Source organism: Capsicum annuum, chromosome 4 (assembly GCF_002878395.1).
Source record: "Capsicum annuum cultivar UCD-10X-F1 chromosome 4, UCD10Xv1.1, whole genome shotgun sequence".
NCBI lineage: Eukaryota > Viridiplantae > Streptophyta > Magnoliopsida > Solanales > Solanaceae > Capsicum > Capsicum annuum.
In genome coordinates this window covers 179,412,917-179,438,905 of record NC_061114.1, presented here as the reverse complement: position 1 = coordinate 179,438,905, position 25,989 = coordinate 179,412,917, and the positions used below count along the sequence as shown (strand labels likewise).

Genomic DNA, 25,989 nt, shown 5'->3' with positions numbered 1-25,989 from the left:
GAATTATAGTAAGCAAGCCAAAAGCCAAAACCATCTCTCTTATTCAGTTTTTCAAAGTTTCAATTACAAAAGGAGTATAATAGTTCGACTATTATTCCTATTATTTTTGGAGAAAAGAAACAATTGTAGAAAACATTTAGGGAACTCTCAAATGGGGTTACAGAGGCTTCAAGTAAAGATTTCAGTGATCAGGTATTTAGAATTTTTCTTTTTCCCTTGACTCCTGGGTATAGTTGAATACATAGTGTTGTAAGAATTTTGTAACAAAGATGAAAATTAATATGTAGGCATTAATGACTAGCTTCTAATGAAGAATTGGGAATCATTTTTATTTTGCTACTACTGGCTATTAGAGGAACTGATGCAGCATAGTGTTTCTGCCAAAAAGTTTTAGATCTTATCTAAGGTCCCTAATTCACAATTTTTTATTATTTTAGGCATCGATACTTACAATATCGAATAGGTGATAAACTAATCAAGTTTAGACGATTTGACTATGATGTTTCCATACCATTAGTAGTTCATGATTTAAGGTGTGAGATATTAAGCTTTAAAGTTTCAAAGTGAGAGATATTTAGACAAGACCCCGACTTAGGTAATTAATATCATCAAATAATATTTTATAAAAGACTGAGGGAATTGGAGCTTGTTAGGTTGGTGTTCTACGCATTGCAAGGTTGGTAAATTTTTCATTAGTGAGGTAAGTGAAACATTAAACTTAGGTTGCTTGCTTTTAAAATTCATTTTGAAAAAATGTGTTTTCTCTACCCGGTCGATGTGTTGGGACAAGCTTCTGCTTGGAAAAATCGACGGTCTTTAAGTCCAGACGCGTATACTTTATTCTCAAGAGTACAAACACTACCTTTGTAAACTATTTCATGATGTTATATGATTGTTTACTATGAATTTTGGGCATTACGTACGTTTTAATGAGTATTGTGTATGCTTCCCTTGAGTATTGTGTATGCTTCTTGATTTGATATGGGACATTGTGTATGCTTCCTTGAGTATTGTGTATACTCTTGATATATTTGGCGTATTGAGTATGTTGCTCAAAATCCCGGTGTTGGCAAATTATATTAATGACAAATTATGATAAGTGCTCTGTATAGATTGTATTGAGATATATGGTGCTTGATGAATAATTTTTGGGTCCTGTTGGTCATCCTATTATGATATGATTTCTGTGTGTAATAATTTTACATTCTTGGTGTTGTTGTATTTTCTAATACTTGTCCTAGGAGTATTTATACTAGCGAGTTGGGAAACTTACTAGTTTATATTATTTTATATATATATATATATATATATATATATCACTGCTTACTTGTATATTTACGGATACCATTGTAGAAGGCGAAACTAGTGGGTGAGGGTTCGTTCATGAGAATTCTATTGCTTAGGTAAGCCTTCGCGTTGTTCGTGGAGGTTTAATTTCAGCTTTAGCTATTTATCTTATATTTATTTTAATTGGGTTTGGATGCTCGAAATTTGAACACATCTAACTCTATTGTATATGCTCCATGATCTTAATGTGAGATTTGAGATAGAGAATTTCCTCTCGAGTGATTGTTGAATTTATAGTTTGATTATGGATTTTTGTTGATTTATTACCCGCTATTTATTGATGCGTTGGAATTACATATACCATATCTTAATACTTGTTAATTGGTAATATTTATGGAAGGTTGGTTCTCCAGACAGATGGTGTTAGTGGATGACAATCAAGCCTAGAAATTATTTTGAAATGTGAAACTCATCAATATGAAAATACATTTGGTCAAAAAATTAGAAAGGTAAGAAATTGTTTCATTATACCATCACTGAAACCTCTAATTACAAAAGTAGGATTATTAATAAAATTAGTAGATACAAGTACCAACACTTCCCTATCATGATTGCTAAAGTGTAACAGAATTTCTTAAGTGGTTCGTGATTTGGTAAGTGATACTTAGGCTGCCTTTGTCAAAGAGAAGTCATTAGTACACAATGTCTTAATGTTTCATGAAATTATAAGACATTATGAAAGAAAGACATGTCCCAGATGTATCATGAAGACTATATTGACTTGAAGGCATATGACATGATAGAGTGGGGGTTTTGTTCCTTAAATGTCGTAAGGATATCAATTCCCTAATAATTTACTCAGTTAGGTATGACATGTGTGACAACTACAAGGTTTTCTATAATGGTGAATGTGAGTAATTATGGGTATTTTGATGGGAAAGAGGTATAAGTAGCATGACCCAAACCAGAGTTTGGCCGTATCAGGTATCTCAAGTCCAACCAGGACCAGAGACCACCCCTAATACCCAAAGCGTTGACCAACCTTCACCTGATGTCAGAAGAATTTCAAACATATAACAACATAAGATAACATCAAATTAAAGTCAACTGCAACTAAATTCCACAACAAATTAACCATCTAATATCAATCCTAATCCTAATACCAATAACAACCCCAATGGTTCAACAAAGCCTCTAATTAGAACCAAAGAATGATCTAATCGGTACATGCCCCCAACCATAGTAAAAAAAAATTCCAAGGAAATAATAATGACATAAATAAATCTATAGCATGAAATAGGGTATTCTGGTGTTTAGAAGATCACCACTTCAGTCTGACTCAAGAGCTAGCCCTGAATCGCCAAATCACTGAGAAAGAGGATAGGAGTATGGTTGGTTCCTTCATTGTGTGGGGATACAACACCCAAACACAGTTATTGGGGTGAACGCTAGTGTGTATTTTTGGGGTAAAGATAAAGTACTGCCATTAATTCAAAATCAAGTCAAACCAATGTGAATAACCATATACAAGTACATAAATACATATATATCCTGCCGGGATAGGGAACAAAATTTAAGCTACATTTTAAAACATTATCCTGGGTTGCGTAGCTATATCGTCATAAATCCACCCACGGGCTATATAGGTCCTGTGTTACCCCTTGAATGGACCTTAGTACAGGTAGCTATGTGAATCGGATCTATTATTGATGGCCGAGGATTCCCTTATACCCTTCCTCCTCCATGATACAAATATACGTGTATATTCTTGGTGGATTTTTTTTACCCCAAAAGCACATGGTCATCAAGATCAACTCTAATGTCGGTAAACATGAAGTTCTAGTGTCTGTCCTTTGGACTCATACCTTCATGGCTAGCTATCAAAACCCCTATTATTGCCCAATTACAACATTTAACACATAACCAAACCACCAATTCCAGGAGTTAATTTTTAAGGCATTATTAAGTAGTATTATCATACCGACTATAGCTTACAATCAATGTCATTTTGCCAACACTTAGGGGATTTTCATATTCCCCACAAACTCCATTATTAAAATCACTTAGGGGATTCCTATGTACCCCACAAGGTTTTCATAAATTATTCTCTTGGGGGATTCTAGTGTACCCCACAAGATTTTCAAAACCATCCTTAACCATTTAACCATTTATTCCATATATTAGTTTCAAGAAATAAGTCAACCAGACACTTTAGGAATTCCATTGTACATCTAATTCAAATTTCCACCTTTCTCATAACTACAAACCAATTTTACCATACGACTTTGGGGTCATAATCACTTCAAAAGTCACAAGTGTAAAGAAAATTACCATTCTCAAGTTCAACTACCTTACCCATGCACCCATATGTTCAGAACCATATTTAAAAGATGGAAAACCATAATTAAACCATGAAAAAACATTATTGAATGATAAACATTCAAAACCACAAGCTTTATTTCAAAACCATAATAATACCATGAAAGTCATACATTAAAACATGTATTTTTAATAAAATTAAAATGAGAGAGGAGTAATATGCCTGAAATTTCAAAAAAATTTAAAGAGATAGAACCCTTAGAACCCTAGATAATCATTTTCTTTGAAACCTTAGTCTTAGCTTGAATGGAGAGCTTGAGAGAGAATTTTTGGGAGTGTTTTATTGGGAATGATATAATAATAAAGCCTCAAGAAAGGTTTTAAATTATGGGGTCCAAGGGGTTAAAGAGGGAAATGTCCAAAGTTCCCTCAAATTAAAAGTTGAAAGAGTGTCGCCTTTGACTTTGAGTCAACCATTGACTCATAACCACTCTGTAATATCCGAATTTTTCCCTAGCTAATTTTGTCCCAAGATGCCTAGTAGTATCGTCTAAATTTAATGATAATTATTCCAAGAGGAATTTTCAAGTTTTTAACTTTTTTCATGTGGGAAATTTAATAAGCTTTCCATCAATCTAAAATTTGCCTAAATTCAATAACCGGGTAAAAATTTATGACTATTTAAAGTTCCCATCGTAAGACAGCGCCATATTGGTCAGTGGCGTTCCACACCACAAGTTAAAATGGCAATTTTCCTTTTCCAGGGTCTCAGCACGATATCATCCACGTCACACCAAAGTTCCAGGTCATAAAAGAAGGGGCAACATGATGGCTCTGCATTGCGCATTACCTCAATTTCCCAATTATCAAAATCTAGTGACACAACATGATACCACCGCATCTTGCCAGGGGTCCAATTTGGGAAACTTTACTGGAATTAAATGATGCATCCAGGATTAAAAGGGTAAACTTCCCACCCCTATTTAAGCCATTTAACATGTGATTCAACCACTTTTTACCCAAAATACACTAGTTTCTCTCAAAAACCTCTCAAGAACAACCTTGGGCTTTTCATAGAAGTTTTAATTTCTAGAAAGTTTCACCGTCAATCTTCAAGAACTCACAAACTAAGGTATGAGTTGTGTTCATTCATAGATTCCTTCCATCCATGAAGCTCAAGAACCTTGTTTTATCTATAAATCATGGTATTTATGTTGGGGGTTATTTGTAATCATGTTGTTGATGTTGAATGACTTCAAAGTTGGAATATTTGTGTGTTTATCATGCTATTATGTTAACATACAAGATAAAATACATGAATTTAGTTGCTTATTATGTGTTATTTGATGAATTCACTTATTCCCTGAGTTGTGCATGCCAGGTGGTCGATAAAATGCTTGAAAGAGAAGAAATCTGCTTTATAGCTCAAGACATAAAATAAATGTGACATACTTGTCATCCTCCTATGTGTAAATGATTTTTATGCTATCATTATGAAATGGGTATGTTGTCGGAATGCCCATGATATTAGAAGAAGAGATTATGATATGATTATCAACATTCTAGTCCATGTTAGATAGTATGATAACCCTGCACTTCACGAAATCCACAACTTATTAAATTATGTATTGTTGATGTGGGTCTTGTACTTGATAATGTCATGCTTTATCAGTTTCCTTCTATCGAGTCCTGGGGGTACTTATACCCGAAAAATTTAGCTGTGTGCCTAGAATCAGTGTCATGTTTCAAGATACTCTCAGTCAAGCATGTTTAGTAGAATTCAATTAGTTTCAGGATTCAAGAAAAACTCAGTAGTCTCAGTAGTCTCAATAATCTCAGTCAGTTATCAGATCACTATAATATTCCATCAGTCAATAGAATTCAGTGAATTTAGTTAATTCAACTTAGCTCAGTAAGCCATGTTCAGAGTATAATCAGATGGGAGTAGGAATTAGCACCGAGTAAACCCAAGGATGGGGACACACATTGTCATCTAAGGGTTTGATCCTTAGAAGTCATCTTTCCATTCCAAAACTATGTAGCCAGCATGGGTTGAGACATCAACATTGTCTGATGAGGGTTTATGAGGTCGATAAGCACTCTCAGATAAGGACCCCACCATTCTCTTTTAGGGACACTTTCAGATGAGGGTCACCCACAGCTTGTCCTTACTAGTGGCACGGTATTGACACCCTTCCAATAAGGTATACAGATTGGACCCCAACTTAGCCAAAATAGCGTATTAGGGGCATGTCGGTTAAATAACTACCTCCCATAGTTTTAGTATTAGTCTCAGTAAAAGAACTCAGATAGTTCTTCAGATTTCAGGACTATCAGATATAGTCAACTCAAATATAGTGCAAAACTCCAATTGTTCCATTAGATTCATAACTGTCAGCTACAGTCACCCACATATTTTCTGCATTCATCTATCAGTAATCATGTTATCATGATATTAGTGTCAATTATTATGTCTCATGCATGTATTCTCACGCTCATGATAGGCAGTCAGTTATTATTACTGTTCATGTATATGAACCCCATGCATTTCGCCTACCTCACATACATACCAGTATATTTAGCCGTACTGACGCATTCGCGCTATGGTGTCTTATACCATAGGTTTAGAGACACGAGCTCTAGAGCAACAGTAGATTCTAGACATCCGAAGTTAGAGTTAGAAATGAGTCTTTATCTTTTGAGTACATGGTCATTTATGTTTCTTTATTATCTCACCAATTAGTTTATTAGTCGAAGTTAGTTAGGGACATGTCCCATCAACTCCTTATTCATTCAGACAACCATGTTTAGAGGATTTTCAGACTATTATATTTCGGACTTTAGTAATTTTAGTTTTGTTTTGGGTATTCTATTACCACACACAGATGTTACCAGATTATGTCCAATATTGAACCTTATGTCCTTTCAGTTCATGTTTCTGCATTATTCAGTATTTTATACAGTATATAGGTACAGATATTAGTCGTGGGTTAGCTTGTGGTCCTTTGGGGTCATGAGCACCGTGTAGCATTCCGGGTACTAGATTTGAGGTGCTACAAACTTTGTGTCAGAGCTAGGTTCTATAGAGTCCTAGGAAGTCTGAAAGCCTCATATAGTAGAGTCTTGTACATGGGTGTGTTGCAAGCCATATTTATGTGCAGGAGGCTATAAGATGTTTTGCGAACATTTTACCTTCTTTTAGTATTCATGTTGTGCCAGTAAGTATAGTCTTAAGTCAATTTCTCAGTCTAATCTATTTCTCCCTTTTCTTCTATAGAATATGCCTCCTAAGAGAAGAAATCAGGAAACCCCTCAGCCTATAGAACCTTTGGGAGACCATGTTTCTCATTCCGAATTTAGGGCTGCGTTCACTACTCTTACTCAGTCAGTTGCTGCTCAAAATGATGACTAGTTATCATTCCGGCCAACCCAGTGGCCAATTCAACTACAGCCATAATTTAGGACTTCACCCGAATAAATCCTCTAACCTTTCTCGGGTCTAAGACAGATGAGCACCCTCAAAAATTCCTAAATCAGGTACAGAAGGTGACAAACATCATGAAAGTGACTAATTTTGAGAGTGCTGAGCTAGCTGCATATAAGATGCAAGATGTTGCTCACACTTGGTTCAAGTAGTGAAAGTCAGAAAGGGCAGATGATGTAGGGTCAGTTGAGTGGGAGGAGTTTATGTCTGCTTTCCTTGATAGATTTTTCCCCCTAGAGCTTAAAGAAGCTAAGGTGCTAGAATTCCTCAACCTCAAGCAGGGCAATATGAAAGTGAAAGAGTATTCTCTTAAGTTTACTCAATTATCAAGATATGTCTTTTATGTTGTTGCAGATAGCAGGGCAAGGATGAGTAAGTTCATTTTAGGGGTGAATGATAGCGTGGTTAATGAGTGCAGATTTTCCATGCTGAATAGTGACATGAATTTAGCCAGACTTATGACCCATGCTCAGCAGATAGAGGAGCGAAAGATTAACATACGGGAGAAGCAGAATAAGAGAGCGAAGATAGGTAGTTTCAACTTTGCTCAACATAAATTAGAAGGAGAAAACCATTTTTAGTTTCATCCTACATCATCAACCCCAGCTCCTTCTTCAGCTAGTGCTCCAGTTCCTAAGTTTAGAGACGGTAACAGAGATAGAACACTAGGCTTTAAGTCTCAGGGCAATGTTAGCGGTGCCCAAACTAATCCTCTGTGTTAGTTTTGTGGTAAGAACCATAAGGGTGTGTGCAGAGATGGCAGCGATGTCTGTTTTAGTTGTGGCAAGCTAGGCCATAGAGTCAGAGACTGCCCTTAGTCAGGTTACCAGAGTCATCTTCACTCCTCAGCTTAGTCCGGTTGCCCAAATCAGTAGGGTGCCACCTCTAGTACTACTAGTGGGCAACACCCAAATCGACTTTATACTCTTCAGTCCTGATAGGATTAGGAAAATTCTCCTGATGTCGTTACTGGAATGTTATAGATCTTTTATGTGCATATTTACGCTTTGCTAGATACAGGAGATTATTTGTCTTTCGTTACTCTTTATATAGTAGTTGATTTTAGAGTTAGTTCCGAAATTCTAACAGAGCTCTTTTTAGTCTCTACCCAATTCGGTAAAACCATCATAGCTCAACGGGCATACAGGAACTGCCCAGTTATGATATATCAGAAATTTACTTTAGCAGATCTAGTTGAATTAGAGATGAATGGTTTTTATGTCATTCTCGACATGGATTGGCTCTATTCCTTCTATGCCACAGTCGACTATAAAAATAAAACAGTCCAGTTTTAGTTCCCAAATGAACTCATCCTTGAGTGGAAGGGTAGTGTATCCGCTTTTAGAGGACAACTTGTTTCCTACCACAGGCAAGGAAACTGATATCTAAGGGATATGTCTATCATTTTTTTCGATTTAAGGACTCTCATTCTGAACTCCTAGTTTTGAATTAGTTCCAGTTGTAAATGAATATTTAGATGTCTTTCCCAAAGATCTTCCATGAATTTCTCCTGAAAGGGAAATAGAATTCGTTATTGATCTTCTTCCAGATACTTAGCCTATCTCTATTCCGCCATACAGAATGGCACCAGTAAACTCAAAGAATTAAAAAAACAGTTAAATAATCTCTTTGATAAGGTATTCATCAGACCCAGTATTTCTTCGTAAGGCGCACCAGTCTTATTCATGTTCAAGAAAGACGGTTTGCTCAGAATATTCATTGATCACCATCAACTTAATAAGTTTACGGTCAAGAACAAGTATCCTCTCCACAGAATCAATGACATTTTTGACCAACTTCAGGGTGCCAGTTATTTTTCTAAGATAGACCTCAGATCGACTATCATCTGTTCAGAGTCAGAGAATGTGACATTCCAAAAATAGCTTTTCGTATTTGATATGGTCACTTCAAATTTCTAGTCATGTCCTTTGGTCTTACCAATTCCCCAACTTCTTTCATGGACATGATTAATCATGTGTTCAAGCTGTACTTGGATATATTCATCATAGTCTTTATAGATGATATTCTTGTCTGTTTCTGTAGTGAGCACGATCATGCAGACCATCTCAGAATAGTACTTCAGACACTCAGAGATCATTAGCTATTCGCCAAATTAAGTAAGTGCGAATTTTGGATAAGGTCAGTAGCATTCCTTGGTCATATTATTTCCAGTGATGGCATCACAGTGGTTCTCAAAAGACCAAAGAAGTAAGAAACTGGCCTCACCCTATCTCTCCATCAGATATCAGGAGTTTTTTGGGTTTGGTTGGCTATTATAGACATTTTTTGATGAATTTTATTTTATTGCATCCCCTATGTCCTAATTGACTCATAATAAAGTCAAGTTTCAGTGGTCAGATCCTTGCGAGAAGAGTTTTCAAGAGTTGAAGACTCGACTCACCTCAACTCCAGATTTAGCTCTTTAGATAGTTCAGAAAGGTTCGTAGTGTATTATGATGCATCCAGAGTGGGTTTAGGTTGTGTCATCATGTAGTATGGTAAGGTCATAGGCTACGCCTCCAGACAGCTTAACCCCATGAGAAGAATTATCCTACTCATGATCTTGAGTTAGTAGCCATAGTATTTGCCTTGAAGATTTAGAGGCATTATCTATATGGTGATCTTGTAGATGTGTTCATATATCATAAGAGCCTCCAGTATGTCTTTTAATAGAAAGATCTCAATCTTAGTCGGAGAAGGTGGTTAGAGATCTTAAAAGATTATGACATGAGTGTCCTTTATCATCCAGGAAAGGCCAATGTAGTGGCCGACGCCCTCAGTAGACTGTCTATGAGTAGTGTTGCTCATGTTGAAGATAGTAAGAAGAAGTTAGCTCAAAAAGTCCATCAGCTTGCGATACTAGGCATTCGCTTAGTCAATTTTTTCAGAAGGTGTATGCATTCAGAGTAGTTCAGAATCATCTCTAGTTTTTGAGGTAAAAGTAAAGCAAGATAGAGATCCCAGCCTTGTCAAGTTGAAAGAGTCAGTTCAGGAAAAGAAAGTAGAGCTTTTTCTTTCTCAAGGGGGAGATGGTGTTTTGCATTGTCAGGGTCGTCTCTGTGTTCCAGGCATAGATGACTCAAGGCAGCAAATTCTTACAGAACCTCATGGTGTGTGCTACTGTATTTATCCAGGGGCCGCTAAGATGTACCAACTTGAGAAAGATCTATTAGTAGAGTGGGATGAAGAAAGATGTTACAGAATTTATGGCTAAGTACTCTACATGTCAGCAAGTTAAGATTGAGCATTAGAAACCTAGTGGTCCTATGTATGAGTTCATTATTCCTACTTGGAAGTGGGAAGAGGTGAACATGGACTTCGTGATGGGTTTGCCTCGAACTCGTCATCAGCATGATTCAGTTTGGGTCATCGTAGAAAGAATGACCAAATCATCTCATTTTCTTCTAGTTCATACCTTTTATTCAGCCAAGGGTTATGCAAAACTCTACATCAAGGAGTTGATCAGATTGCACGGTGTTCTGTTATGCATTATCTCAGACAGAGGTACCTAGTTCACCTCACACTTTTGGAAAATGTTCCAAAAGGTTCTTTGTACCCAATTTCATCTTAGTACAGCCTTCCATCGTCAGACAGATGGTCAAGCATAAAGTACTATTCAGACTCTAGAAGACATTCTAAGAGTGTGTGCAATTGATTTCAGGGGTAGTTGGGATGACCAATTGCCTTTGATTGAGTTTACATAAAACAACAGCTATCATTCCAGTATCCAAATGGCTCCATTTGAAGCTCTATATGATAGGAGATGTATATCTTTGACGGTTGGTTCAAAGTTAGTAAGGCCTCACTCATAGGACCTGACTTAGTATTCAATGCCCTAGAAAAAGTCCAGTTGATTAGAGAAAGACTCCGGGCTGCTCAAAGCCGGCAGAAGTCTGATGAAGATATTTGTAGAAAGGCTCTTGAGTTTGAGATTGGTGATCATGTCTATCTAAAGATCTCTCCCATGAAGGGAGTGAAGCGATTTGGCAAGAAGGGAAAGCTTAGTCCCCAATATATCGGGCCCTTCAAGATTCTCAATCGCCTTGGCAAAGTAGCTTATGAGCTCGAATTGCCTTTAGATCTATCCTCAGTTCATCAAGTTTTCCATGTCTCTTTGCTCAAGAAGTGCATAGGTTACCCAGCAGTTGTAGTCCTTATTCAAATCATAGATGTTAAGAATAGCCTCTCTTAGGAAGAAATCCCAGTTAAAATCCTAGACTATCAGACTCGTAGACTGAGGAACAAAGAAGTCCCTCTAGTTAAAGTACTTTGGTGAAATTAGTCCGTTGAGGGAGCTACTTAGGATACAGAAGCAAACATGCATACCAAGTATCCTCACCTCTTCTCCGCCAACTCAGATCAAGCTCAAGGTAACAGTTCTGCTTTAAGCTTACTCAGTTTCATTTTTAGTGTTCATCACAAACTTGGTATCAAGTACCATTGCATATTCAGTCATATATTCATGTATCAGTTCAATTATTTAATTATCCATCAGACATGCATTCTCATTGTGAGAAATATTAGTTCCTCAGAACACTCAGTCATGCATTCATGAATCAGTTACACATGCATCAGATATACATGTTTAGTATGTTATGTTCAGCTTATTAGTCACTTCAGACATGATATCATGTTCTAGTTATTCATGTTCAGTATGTATGTTAGTTTATGTTCTTCCCCTGACTCTCAGTCTTATTCGAGGATGAATGTTCCCAAGGGGGAGATATTGTAATACCCCAAATTTTTTCCTAGCTAATTTTGTCCCAAGAATGCCTAGTATTATCTTCTAAATTGAATGACGATTATTCCATGAGGAAATTTCAATACTTTCAAATTTTTTCATATGGAAAATTTAATAAGCTTTCCATCGATAAAAAATTCATCTAAATTCGATAATCGGGTAAGAAGTTATGACTATTTCAAGTTCCTATTGTAACACAATGCCATATTGGTCAGTGGCGCACCGCGCCACAAGTTAAAATGGCAATTGTCCTTTTCCAGTGTCTCAGTGTTATTTCCTTCACTTCTCGCCATACCTCAATTTCCAAATTGTCAAAATCCAGTGACACGGCGTGATAGAACCTCGTCGCGCCAGGGTTCCAATTTGGGAAATTTTACTGGAATTAATGATGCGTCCAGGATTAAAAGGGTCAACATCCCACCCCTATTTAAGCCCATTAACACGTTATTCTGCCACTTTTCAACCAAAATACACTAGTTTCTCTCAAAGACCTCTAAACCACTTTTCAACCAAAATACACTAGTTTCTCTCAAAGACCTCTAAACCACTTTTCAACCAAGAACAACCTAGGGATTTTCATAGAAGTTTCAATTTCTAGAAAGTTTCACCGTCAATCTTCAAGAACTCACAAACTAAGGTATGCGTTGTATTCATTCATGGATTCCTTCCATCCATGAAGCTCCAGAACCTTGTTTTATCTATAAATCATGGTATTTATGTTAGGGGTTATTTGTAATCATGTTGTTGATGTTGAATGATTTCAAAGTTGTAATCCTTATGTGTTTATCATGCTATTATGTTAATATGCAAAATAAAATCCATTAATTCAGTTACTTATGATGTGTAATTTGATGAATTCACTTATGCCCTAAGTTGTGCATGAAAGATGGTTGATAAAATTCTTGAAAGAGTAGAAATCATGCTTTATAGCTTAAGACATAAATTAAATGTGACATGCTTGTCATCCTCCTATGTTTAAATGGTTTCCATGCTATCATTGTGATATGCGTATATTTATGGAATGCCCATGATATTAGAATATAAGATTATGATATGATTATCAGCATTCTCATCCATGTTAGATAGTATGATAACCCTATACTTTGTGAAATCCACAACATATTAAATTATGTATTGTTGATGTGGATCTTGTACTCGATAAAGTCATGCTTTGTCAGTTTCCTTCTATCTAGCCCTGGGGGTAATTATACCCAAAAAATAAGTTGTGTGCTTAGAATCAGTGTCATGCTTCAAGATAATCTCTGTCAAGCCATGTTCAGTAGATTCAATCAGTCTCAGGATTCAGGAAAAACTCAGTAATCTCAATCATTTGCCAGATCTCAGTAATATTCCATCAGTCAATGGAATTTAGCTAATTCAGTTAATTTAGCTCAGTTCAGCAACCCATGTTCAGAGTATAATCAGATGGGAGTAGGAATTATGACCAAGTTAACCCAGGGATGGGGAAAGACAATGTCAGATAAGGGTGTGATCTTTAGAAGTCATCCTTGCATTCCAAAATTTGTAGCCAGAATAGGTTGAGACATCAACACTATCCGGTGAGGGTTGATAAGGAGGATAAGCACTGTCAGATATGGTCCCCACCATTCTCTTTTAGGGACACTATCAGATGAGGGTTACCCACAGCTTGTCCATACCAGTGGTGCGGCATTGACACCCTTCCAATTGGAGTTACAAATTAGACCCCAAATCAACCATAGTGGTATATTAGGGGCATGTCGGTTAAATTACTACCTCCCACAGTTTCAGTATCAATCTCATTAAAAGAAATCAGATAGTTCTTTAGATTCCAAGACTGTCAGATACAATCAACTCAGTTACAGTGTGAAACTCAGATAGTTCCATTAGATTCAGGATTGTCAGCTACAGTCACCCATATTATCAGTTATACTAGTTATCAGTATGTCATGTTATCAGTAATTATGTTATCACGATATTAGTGTCAGTTATTATGTCTCATGCATGTATTCTCACGCTCATGATAGTCAGTCAGTTATTATTATTGTTCATGCATATGAACCCCATGCATTTATCCTACCTCACATACATACCAGTACATTCAGTCGTACTGACACATTCATGATATGGTGTCTTATACCATAGGTTCAGAGACACGAGCTCCAGCGCAACATCAGATTCTATACATCAGCAATCCGAGTTAGAAGTGAGTCCTCATCTTTCGAGGACATGATCATTTATGTTTCTTTATCACTAATTTGTTTATTAGTAGGAGTTAGTTGGGGACATGTCCCATCAACTCCTTACTCATTCAAACAACCATGTTTAGAGGCTTTTCAGACTATCATGTTTCAGACTTCAGAATTTTTAGTTTTGTTTTGTGTCTTTTATTACCCCACACAGATGTTATATTATTCATATTATATCCAGTATTGAACCTTATGGCCTTTTAATTCCTGTTTCTGCATTATTCAGTATTTTATGTAGTATACAGGTACAGATATTAGTCATGGGTTAGCTTGTAGTCCTTTAGGGTCATGAGCACTGTGTAGTGTTCTGGGTAATAGATTCGGGCGTTACACAATCCTTACGACTCGTGAGCATGATTCATAACAAAGACACTGACCAAGACCCGTATATACTTTCAACCTTATGAATCAACCGCCTTACTCATAACTAGAGCCTAAAACTTGTAAGGTCCAATCATAGGATACGTAGAACTCAAATGGGGTAGACACTGAGAAACCTACGATTTCACCTCACGGCTCATAACCTATCCTCACAGATCTTAGTGAGCCGCTTGTACTTAGAGTTGATTCTAGCCACAAACTTACTAATTTGGTTATTTCTCATTCTAACGACTTGTCACTAGTCCTTATGACTCGTATCCCTAAGCCGTAACCAAGGCAAAAACCAAAACACCATCCACTAGAAACCCTACGACTAGGGTCACTAGACCATTCAAGACACCATATGACTTGTATTGTCAAGGGAGAATCAAGGAAATGAGATCAAAGCTTGAGAAATTTTTAAGGGCGAAAAAATTGGGGCATTACATTAAGGCAGGGGGATCCCATTTTCCCGTTATTATTTTTGATGGTTATGGAATACCTATCAAGGTTACTAAAACAAATGAGTTCCTTACCTAACTATGTGTGCCACCTTATGTGTAAGGAGACAAAACTAAATCACCTAGATTTTGTCGATGATCTGATGATGTTCTGTAAAGCTAAAGACACAGTTGAAGGTAAGGAAATGGAGGAAAAAGAGCACTTCTCTAATATAACTAGCTTAGTGGCTAACAAAGAACAGTCAAGTATTAACATAGCAGGGTTGAAAAAAGAGAAGAGACTGAAGTTAATTCACCTAACTAGTTTGGTCCCTTATAGATTTCCTATGAGATACTTGGGATTACCACTATCTCCAAAGAAGTCCAACAAGTTGGATTATCACCAACTATGTCTGAAGATCACAGAGAAAATTTGAGCATCTTCGACTAGGAATCTTTCTTATGCACACTACCAGAAATTATATCCATGGTGACGATTGGAAAACTATTGCAATAGACAAAAAACCATTGCCATAGATCTATCGCAGCGGTTCTGCAAGATTCCCATAGGTGGGCATTACGATAGGTCTATTACAACGATTTCTCCATAGGGAGAGCTATGGTGACGGTTTCTGACAACCGTTGCCATAGATAGACCTATTGCGACTGTTATTTTTTGACTTATTGAGACGCCTATTTTCATCTATTGCAACGGTTAAGAACCGTAGCAATAGATGCTACTGCAATGGTTAGTAACCATTGCAATATATGCTATTGTGATGCTTTTGTTGTTCTATTGCAACGCTTTTTGACTACCTATTACAACTATTTCATTACTTTTTGGAATGTATACTTTCATCTATTGCAACGACATTAAACCATTACAATAGCATCTAATGGGACGCTTTTGTTATTTTGTTACAACAGTTTTTGACTACCTATTGTTATTCTGTGCTAACACAATATTTACATATCACAAAACAAAATTATTCATTAATAATCTTATAATTCAAAATATGCAACAAGCTAGTAATTTAAATCCCAAAGTAAAATGTATCAAGTCCAAATGATTAGTTAAGTTTTTACATACTAGCAAGTTCAAGTCACGATAAGTTTCAAAAAATTCAACACAAAACTATTGATATTAGAGCATTTAACCACAACCCAAAAATCTTCTAAGTAAGGTCAATGTCTTCATCATTTTCTTCATCTCTTTCTTCATTTTGCACACCTATAAAAAAAGAACAAATAATATAAATTTGCACTTAAATAACAACATAAAAAGGATTATTGCACAAAAAAATAAGTACGTAAACAACATATAAGTTAGCTAGTTAAGGTTATAAGGTTAAATTTTGACCGTTAAGGTTATAAGGTTATAAGGTTAAACGGTGGCCATTAAGGTTATAAGGTTGTTTACTAATATAAGGTTATAAGGTTAAACGGCGGCCATTAAGGTTATAAGGTTGTTTACTTAATGGTGGTTATAAGGTTAAATGGTGGCTGTTAAGGTTATAAGGTTATAAGGTTAAACGGTGGCCGTTAAGGTTATAAGGTTGTTTGCTAATATATGGTTATAAGGTTAAACGGTGGCCGTTAAGGTTACAAGGTTGTTTACTAATATAAGGTTGTTTACTTAACGGTGGTTATAAGGTTAAATGGTGGCCGTTAAGGTTATAAAGTTATAAGATTATATAGTGGCCGTTAAGGTTATAAGGTTGTTTACTAATATAAGGTAATAAGGTTAAACGGTGGTCGTTAAGGTTATAAGGTTGTTTACTAATATAAGGTTGTTTACTTAATGGTGGCCATTAAGTTTTACATATAGATTAGGCTTTAAACGGTGGCACTTCACGGCTTTAACGGTTATAAGGTTGTTTACTAAAACAGGCACTTCATGCATAACTCAACACACAAATAACTACAGTAGCATAACCAGTAAACTTGCTGATTACTTAAGAGAAAAGACAAGTTGTTATACTGTTAATTATATCCAAGAATGAGGATAATGAGGAATTATACAAAAAAATAGTTAGGGAATTACCTTTCTCAGTTATAAGAGCAACTATAGTTTCTGGCACATTCTTCAGGACGCTACAAAAATGTTTGACATATAATTTTAGTAAAACTATTATATTCAGTTGCATAGTCTACACAAGAAACTAAAGAATACCTGCCACCACTCCATGGATCTAGCAGGCCATTTGAGAATATGATGTTACTCCTAAAGGATTTTAGCGCACTCTTGAAAGCCTCCAACAAAAGAAAGAAAGAGCAAATAACTCAAACTAGGAAACTGTAAACAACAAATATTTTGTTGAAAATAATAATGAGTACCGCTAGTCCTTTGATTAAACGCAACGTCCAAGTGGGATTTCACGTCACTCATGAGGGACGAGATGGGGGACTACTCTTAGTAATGTGCCGTGAGGCACCAATAAGGCAGCCATTGCTGCAATAAAAGACAGTAAGAGAACTTACTGTCTCCGACATCTTTAAACTGATAGTAGTGAGGAGCTATTTCTACAAGCCTTTCAGCTTTAAGTTCAGTAACCTGCCAGCACAACCCGTAATTACAATCTCTGTGAATCATTACATCTAAAATAATCGAACCCTGATAAGAAAGAAAAAACAAAGGAAAAGAGATGGACTAAAATACAAGTCTTGGTAACATAAAATACAAAGAAAATGAATAAAACAAGGATTTCAAAGCATAGAGGAAAGAATGGGGGAAGATAAGACCTCATTGGCTGGTTAATATGGTAAAACAACATCAATAACATAGCCTTCATCATGGGATGGAAGTAGAATCAACTCTAGGAGATTGGGTTTGGGGTTGTGAAAAGTAGGAGAACCACAATTCACTATAAGAAGAACTTTGCGAACAAGGTGCAATGGAAGTGAAGCACTGTGCAAATAATGAGAGAGGATGGTTGATACAATGTGTAGATGTTTTAATATGCCTGAACAAGAAGATAATGAAATATTTTCTTCCTAAAGTTTAGAATGAAAACTAAAATTCTTCTCTCTTCAATTTGAGAGACCAAGTGAGAAATGAGACTTCGGATTTTGATTAGTATTGTATGGTTACTAAACTCTCCTGATAATGTATTGTCTATAATCATTTTAGGGAGAGATTTGTAATCAGATAGTACTTACCAACTGTGATTCTCCCACTGAGTCCTGTCCATGTAGCTGTCCATTCTCTACATTAGTATCCAAGATCATCAGCATGAGTTCTAATTTCAGGTGAGACGTTTAGTTTGTTGTTGTAAGAAATGAGCACATTGTCATCAAATCTCAGTATACTCAATGGAGTTAGGACATTCAGTTAAGATACTCAATCTACACCATATAAAGAAAAAGGGACACTAACACTGTCTGCAACCGATAAAGGCTGAAAAGCTTAGCTGGAACTGATGCCTAAAGTCCTGTGTCTTCCACTACCCTAACAACACAAGGTCCTTCATTAGGTTAAAAAGAACTTCTAGGAATTGAATCCATAAGAATAAGAAAGAAAAGGAAACCTGTCCATATCAAATGATGCAGGCACACACTAGCACTGTATATGCATACACTTGTAAACCTGCTCGTGGTCGTGCATAAACAAACACATGTAGAAACAAAAAATATAAGAGAGAGATAGAGCATACAATATTGTTAATGATTGCAGGCTTGGAATCCATGATGGAAAATCTGATGCATTAACTGAATTCCTGCTCATGTCCTTGCAAAACTAAGTTCTCAAATAATTTTTCTTTTGTTTTTTTTTGGTCCGGAAAAAGTAACAAATAGATTGGAGAGAAATATTTATAATACTATGTTGAGTAGTTGTGAGAATATACTGGGTTTGTTGTTGTTGTTGTTATGTTGAGCAGTAATGGGTATATGAACTTAAAGGGATAAAGGTAACAAACACCTTGGTCATATGTAATCTGATTAAAACTTAAGCTTTTAGGGAAGAGTATGATAGACAAGATTCCAAAAGGCAGATAGACAAGGTTCTAGAAGGCATTTTCAAAACTAGCAATGACTTTCTATCTATAAAGATGGGGTTGGGAGGCTATTAATCCATTTTAAGAGGGAGTTTCTTTTAAGAAGTGGTTCTTGCCTACTCATGTTATGCGATTGTTCTCCAATATGAGATGATGTTGTACTCTTATAAATGTAGTAAAAGTAGTGTTAGACTCAGAAATGTCTAAATAGTTCCAATAGGCAATAGAAAGATGTAAGAATACCTTGCAACCAACAAAGTCTATCAATGATCTATCTGTAAACGGATTTTCAAATAACAAATTTAACTCTCAAGATTCTTTCAACAGCATCATCTGTCCTAGTCATCGGTATCTCCCATGATTCCACCAGTGATAGCAGCTTCGTAAAAAATAATTCATACCTAAATGGCACCATGACCTGCAGGTATTCACAAAACGCAAATGGATGGTGTGAATTAGGCTAAAAAACTACTTTTTTTTACTTCCAACTCAAGGTTTTGACCATACCATTGGCTAGGTTCTATATGGATCCCTTGTCGTGACAACATAAATGATTCAGCAGTCTTCTACAGTGATTTACTTCATTGGCACAAATCATCGAACACTTTATAAACATATCAAATAAATACAAAAAAGAATGCAAAAATGAAAAATGGCAGGTACCTGAACATTGAGTCAAAGCTTAGACACAGATGTTTTGTTCAGAAGTGGAGGAGCTGAAGTCAGAGTAGCTTCAAAATCGAGCTACAATGGTCACACTCTTCGGATTCATGAAGAGATGGTCGGAGCAGATTTGAAATTAAGGTCTGGTTGTCGGAGTAGTGATACTGTGGTTAGACCTGTGGTATGATGGTCACAGTATGGAGGCTGGAGAGTGATATGGTAGTTGGAGTATGGTAGTCATAGTAGTGGCTGATCAGATCTGGTGAAATTTATTTATTTTTGGTTTAAGACTTAGTGTGATTTATATGTAAAAGGGTTTATTTTTGATGGTTTTGTAGTGAAATTTTATGGTGGGAAAAAGCAAACCAATGTAATAGCTTCCTATTTGTAATAAAGCCATGTCATAGCTCATTCTATGGCAACGGTACAGGCAGCCGTTGCAATAAAACACTCTATTTCAATGGTTATCAAACAACAGCAATGCTTATATCATCTAATGGGTGTACTAGAATAATTTTTTTATGCAACAGTTGAAACCGTTGCAATAGACCCTCTATTGCAACACTTTTGGCACCGTCGCCTAAAAGTTCATTGCAATAGGGGAAACTTCAGGTAGTGGCAGGTCGTCTCCATGCTATAAATGTTTCTTTATTTTTACTACACAACATTTACGGGTATATATTCATTTGGCTATATAGTGTTTTGAAGGGGGTGGATAAAATATTTATGTTTTTCTTGTGGGTAATTATTGAAGATGCTAAAAAGATATCACTGGTAGCATAGGACAAAGTATGTAGGGCAAAGGTGTATGGAGGACTTAACATTAGGAGCTGCAATTATTAAACTTGGATGCAGTGGGAAAGTTGACATGGAAGTTAGTAATTAATAAGGAGTTGTTGTAGGTTTGATGGATCCACAACATTTATATGAAGCAGAGTGAGAGTATCTAGGAGCATAAAAGCTGTGATGGATTATGATTAGTATTAGAAGAAGCTCAATAACATTAAGATAGAGATTGAAGGATGGTATAATAAGAGAAGATACATCATTAATATGCCTAGGAGTTTATTTTGCCATTGTGGGGAAAGAGACATTGTTTATTGCTAACTAACAGCTCTGTAGCAGATTGATGTTACAAAAATATGGCTCTATTCTATGGTTGGCAGCACTTAAGAAGTTACTAACAAAAGAAAGAATATCTGGGATAGGGTTAGGCTGTGACACGAGTACATGTGTGCTCTGTGCAATTGATGAGGTGGAAGATCTTATCATCTACTAGTGGAGTATAGATAGATTAAGTAGATATTAGAGGCAAATTCAGGATTTAAATTTGTGGATTCCCGACATTAACCAAAATAAAAAAAAATAGTAACTAAGAGGACTTGAACCCACAACCAAAAGGGTTGTAAAAGTTTTACTAGCCAATTTACTTCACTAGACCAACAACTCACTTTGTTAATGTGTTCCCAACTTGTAACTCATATTATTGACTAGGTTTATCTGTGTGAAAAGTCAATGGGTTCCTGAGAACCTCCACCCACTACCCTGGATCCACCCCTAGAAGGTGTGATCAGTAGTTCATCAATGGATGAGCATTAAACTTGGTCAACAAGAAGTAACAGCAAAACTACACAATATAGAGAAGAAACATTGGTGTAGGCTTTAGAAAGAGTTGATCAGTGCAATATATAGTAGAGTAATATACCTTACATGGTAGGCAAGAAACTGAAAGACTTATAAGAAGAAACAAATGGATATTGTAGTGTTTATGCAACAATTGATGTTCATAATAAAAGAGAGAGTACAAACATATAAGGGTACAAAGAGAACTCATAAATGTATAGGATATATAGAAAAAATTTGTGACAAGTTGTCATGACCCGAGGTTAGCCCTTAGTCGTGACAATGGTGCTTATGATCCCAAAAGACCATAAGCTAACCCATGAACTGGTGTTAGCACTTAATAATATGGTAATAGAATACACATGTGCGGAAATAACTAAATAATGCCAGAGGTTTTAAGTACTTAAATTAATATAAGCAAATTCTCAAGTATGAAATCTCAACGAACATACTAAAAATATGACTAAAAAGATTAAAAAATCAACTGACTATTTGAAATGTCTGAAAGCCTCTAAAACTAACTGAAAAGAGTTGATAGGACAGGCCCTAACTAACTCCAAATGACAACTAAAAGAAAATACTAAAATACTGAAGTAAACTGATATAAACCACCATGTCCTCGATAGATGAGGACTCACCACAACTACTACTGCTGATAGGCTAAACTATTTCCGCGTGGTCAGGAGCCTCAGCATTTGAACCTATGATATTAAACATTATAGAGCAAGAAAAGAGTATGCGATCAGTACTTTGCATGTACTAGTATAAGAGATGAGGCTAGGCTAATATGCATGGGTTCATATGTATGAATAATAACTAACTTAATGAATAACATAGAATACCTGAATATAAATACATTAAAACTATAAAATCTGAGAATGCATGACCATGCATAAAACATGTTCTAAAATAGTCCATAAACTAAATTACTGAAATACTGATAAGTGAATGCTATGGTCAAACAAACTTGAAAATGGAATCTACACTAAATACGGGACTGAGACGAGCTATCATCTAACCGACAGGCCTCGATCTGAGCTAATTGGGGTCCAACCTGTGACCCCATTAGGAAGGCTTTCAGTACCATGCAACGGGTACTAATAATGGTTGTGTGAATCCACTAAAGTAAAGTCCCAAAGGACTAAAGAGTTACCCTCTACTGGCAGGTGCCCTGGTGAGATATGTGTCGACCCTCAACGGGTAAGTTAATATCTCACACATACACTAGCTACGTAGTTTTGGAATATAGGGAGTACTACTAAGAGTCACACCCTCTACTATTAGGTGAGCCCCTATCCCTAGAATTGCTCGGTGTTAAATCCTACTCCTAACTGAACTAACTAGAATTACTGAACTGATCTAAGTTTAACTGATTATGATAACTAACTGAATAAAAAATGCTCACCCATATATGAAATAATTCTGAAAGATACTGAGACTAAGTAAACAACTAAGTTTTCGATATTCATAACCCCCAGTACTGAATAGAAGTATCAATAAAGAAATATAGCTTAACACAAAATTGATCTCATAGGAATCAAACACATGAGGTTCATGAGTTAAAGAATGGGAATAGTTAAAACATGTGATAATAGCATAATTGCAATATCAAAAACATGGGTTAAAGATTTAACATGCAAATAATCATCATTCAAGAGTGTCAAGGGATACTTGTCATGAAATCACATAGTAAACATGATTCGAAATCAAAGTTCGTATGAGCTTCATGGATATAATTCATAATAACATGTGAAAACCATAATTTCAAACTTAAAAATTGATTCTTGGACTCCATGGGTGAAAAGCACTCATGGATGAACAACAAACATACCTTAAAACTTTAATCTTGAAAGAGGATTAATTTGTCTTGAACGCTGTTGGGTTGGGAAGCACAATTTCTTGGCTTTCTTAAAGGGAAAATGCTTGAACTTGATGAACTTGGGGAAGGGTTAGAGTTTAAATTAGAGAGAAATCGAGGAATATGGGCATATAATGCGTCAACTAAAGGTTAATACTGTGTTTTTATAGATTTGGAAATGGGAAAAGATAAGACTGCCCCTCTAGGATTTATATTCATAACTGGAATGTTGAATTAAGCATCACCACGATGTGATGAAATCATCATCTCTATAACCATCGAGATACGATGCAATCACATTGAGGTGCTGGTAACAAAATCTAAACGTGCTTCAATCCTCATGCAAAAAATCAAAAACTTCCCCGAGACATTCCCCTTACACCCCTGAATATGAATTAACTCAAGAACTTACATCTCCGGGTTAAGAAGGTCACTTTAAAAATCATCAAAGTTAAGAGGCCAAAAATAAAACTAAGTCTCCAACACTTAGCTAAATTTTCAGGTTCTAAGCCTTTAATGCATGCACTACGACCTGAACTGAGCTAAGACAAATACGGGGTATTATAACATCTCCCCCTAGGGAACATTTGTCCTCGAATAAGACTAATTAAGCTAAGAATACTAAGGGAACCGAAATCATATACTGAAAATGCATAATTGAAAACATGGTTACATGACTAAGTCTAAAACATGATACTTGACTATACTGATTCGTGAATGCATGGAATGATAGGAAGATGATTATATAGCTAAAACTGAGAATGGAAATGAGATAATCTATGGAAAATTGTTATCTAAAATTGAGTCTAATTTAGCGGAGAAAGGTGAGGGTACTTGGTACACATGTCTACTTTTGCTTCCCATGTGTCTCCCTCAACGGACTAATTCCTCCTAAGAACTTTGTCCCTCAGTCTACGAATCTGAGGATCTAGTATTTCAACTGGGATTTCTTCAAAAGAAAAGTTTTCCTAAACATTCGTACTTTCTAAAGGGACTACTACAGCTGGGTCGCCAATACACTTCTTTAACAAAGAGACATGGAACACTGGATGAACTGATGCCAAATCTATAGGAAGCTCTTGCTTATAAGTTACTTTTGTAAAGTGACTCAACATTATGTAAAGGCTTACATATCAGGGACTGAGCTTGCCCTTCTTTCCAAACCTCTTCTCTTCCTTCATGGGACTGATTTTCAAATAAACTAAATCACCAAACTAAAGCTCAAGATCTCTTCTCCTCACATCTGCATAGGATTTCTGGCGGCTTTTGGTTGTTTTAAGCCTCTCCTTTAACTGAACCTTCTCCATCGTATCAAATACTGAATCTTTCCCTATTATTATAGTTTCAACTGCATCAAACTAACCAATAGGAGACCTATATCTTCTCCTATATAGAGCCTCAAATAGAGACATTTGAATACTGGAATAATAAATTTTATTGTAGGCAAACTCAATCAAAGGCAAGTGATCATCCCAACTATCCTTAAAGTATATAACACTTGCTCTCTATATTTCTATTAGGCTATGAATAGTCCTCTTTTCGTGACCATCTATTTGAGGGTGAAAGGCTGTACTAAGATGAATTTGGGTACCAAGACTCTTCTGAAAATCTTTCCAAAAGTGAGAGGTAAATTGAGTACCTTTATCTAAAATGATTGACAACAGGAATCTATACAATCTAACCAACTCTCTAATATAGAGCTTGGCATAGTCCTCGACTGTACAGAAAGTTTGAACTAGCAAAAAATGGTCTAATTTGGTCATCTTGTCTATAATAACCCATATTGAATCATGTTGACGACGCGAATGGGGAAATTGTGTCTCAAAATCTATGTTCACCTCTTCCCACTTCTAAGTGGGAATGTTGAACTCTGGAATTGTGCCACTCGGCCTCTATTGCTTAACCTTAACCTATTGATAATTAGGAAACTTAGCTATGAACTCTATAATATCCCTCTTCATATCACTCTACCAATAGATTTCCTATAAATTGTGATAAATCTTATTGGCTCTTAGATCAATAAAATAATGCACACCATGTGCCTCTATAAGAATTTGCTACATCAAACCATCTATACCCGACAGATACAGCCTACTCTGACATCACAACCCACCATCTCCCTAATGGGAGAAAACCTCTACCTTCTGATCTTTAATTGATTCCTTCAACTTAACCAGACTGGAATCCCTATCTTGCTTCTCTTTTACTTTCTCAACCAGAGAAGATTCCAAACTATTCTAAACCCATACACTACCCTCAGCTAAATCCACCAATAACATACCTAATCTAGAAAGATGATGAACCTCCCTGACTAACTATTTCGTATCATCCTCTACATCAGCAACACTACCAATAAACAATCTACTAAGGGCATCTTCCATTACATTGTACTTGTTCGAATGATAAAAACACATATATCATAATCTTTCAACAATTATAACCACATGATCTAACGAAGATTTAAATCTTTTTGTGAAAACACATTATAACACCCCGAATCTGGTACCCAGAATGCTACATAGTGCTCATGACCGCGAAAGACCACAAGCTAAGAAATGACTAATATCTGTATCTGTACACTCCATAATATACTGTATATATATACATACACTATAAGAATGTAGAATAGAAACTATAAGGCCCTAAGGTTCAACACTAAATACACATCTGACAAAACAATGTCTAAAAAATAGCATAAAATACCAAAATGAATTTGAATTAACTGCCTGACATGCTATAGTTGGAAAACCTTGTCTGAATAAGGAGTTGATGGGAAAAGTCCCTAACAAACTCTATCTACTGAGATGAATAAGTACAAGAAGAATAATATAATCAAATAATAGCATCCTCAAATAATGGGGACTTACTGCTAACTCTGCTTGCTAAAACCTAGAATACTACTGACACTCTGGATCTCATGCTCCTAAATGTATGGCGTAAAATAAAACACCATAGCACAAATGCATCAGTACGTGGGAATATACTGGTATG

The 25,989-nt window shown here is 36.1% G+C and overlaps 1 long non-coding RNA gene across 3 annotated transcripts; it reads right to left on the bottom strand.

Annotated features, from left to right (window-relative positions):
* Positions 1-15,889: 15,889 nt before the first annotated feature.
* On the bottom strand, positions 15,890-20,657 carry LOC107869631. 3 transcript variants are annotated; one of them, XR_007054300.1, is made up of 10 exons: positions 19,518-20,640; positions 19,362-19,433; positions 19,098-19,272; positions 18,387-18,445; positions 18,236-18,307; positions 18,019-18,065; positions 17,341-17,413; positions 17,033-17,112; positions 16,904-16,953; positions 15,890-16,090 (listed from the first exon to the last, which is right to left on the bottom strand). It is a non-coding gene; the product is annotated as an uncharacterized LOC107869631 (long non-coding RNA). The 3 variants fall into 3 exon arrangements; XR_007054298.1 differs by having other exon boundaries at positions 17,033-17,413; positions 19,518-20,657; XR_007054299.1 differs by having other exon boundaries at positions 17,033-17,473.
* Positions 20,658-25,989: the final 5,332 nt, after the last annotated feature.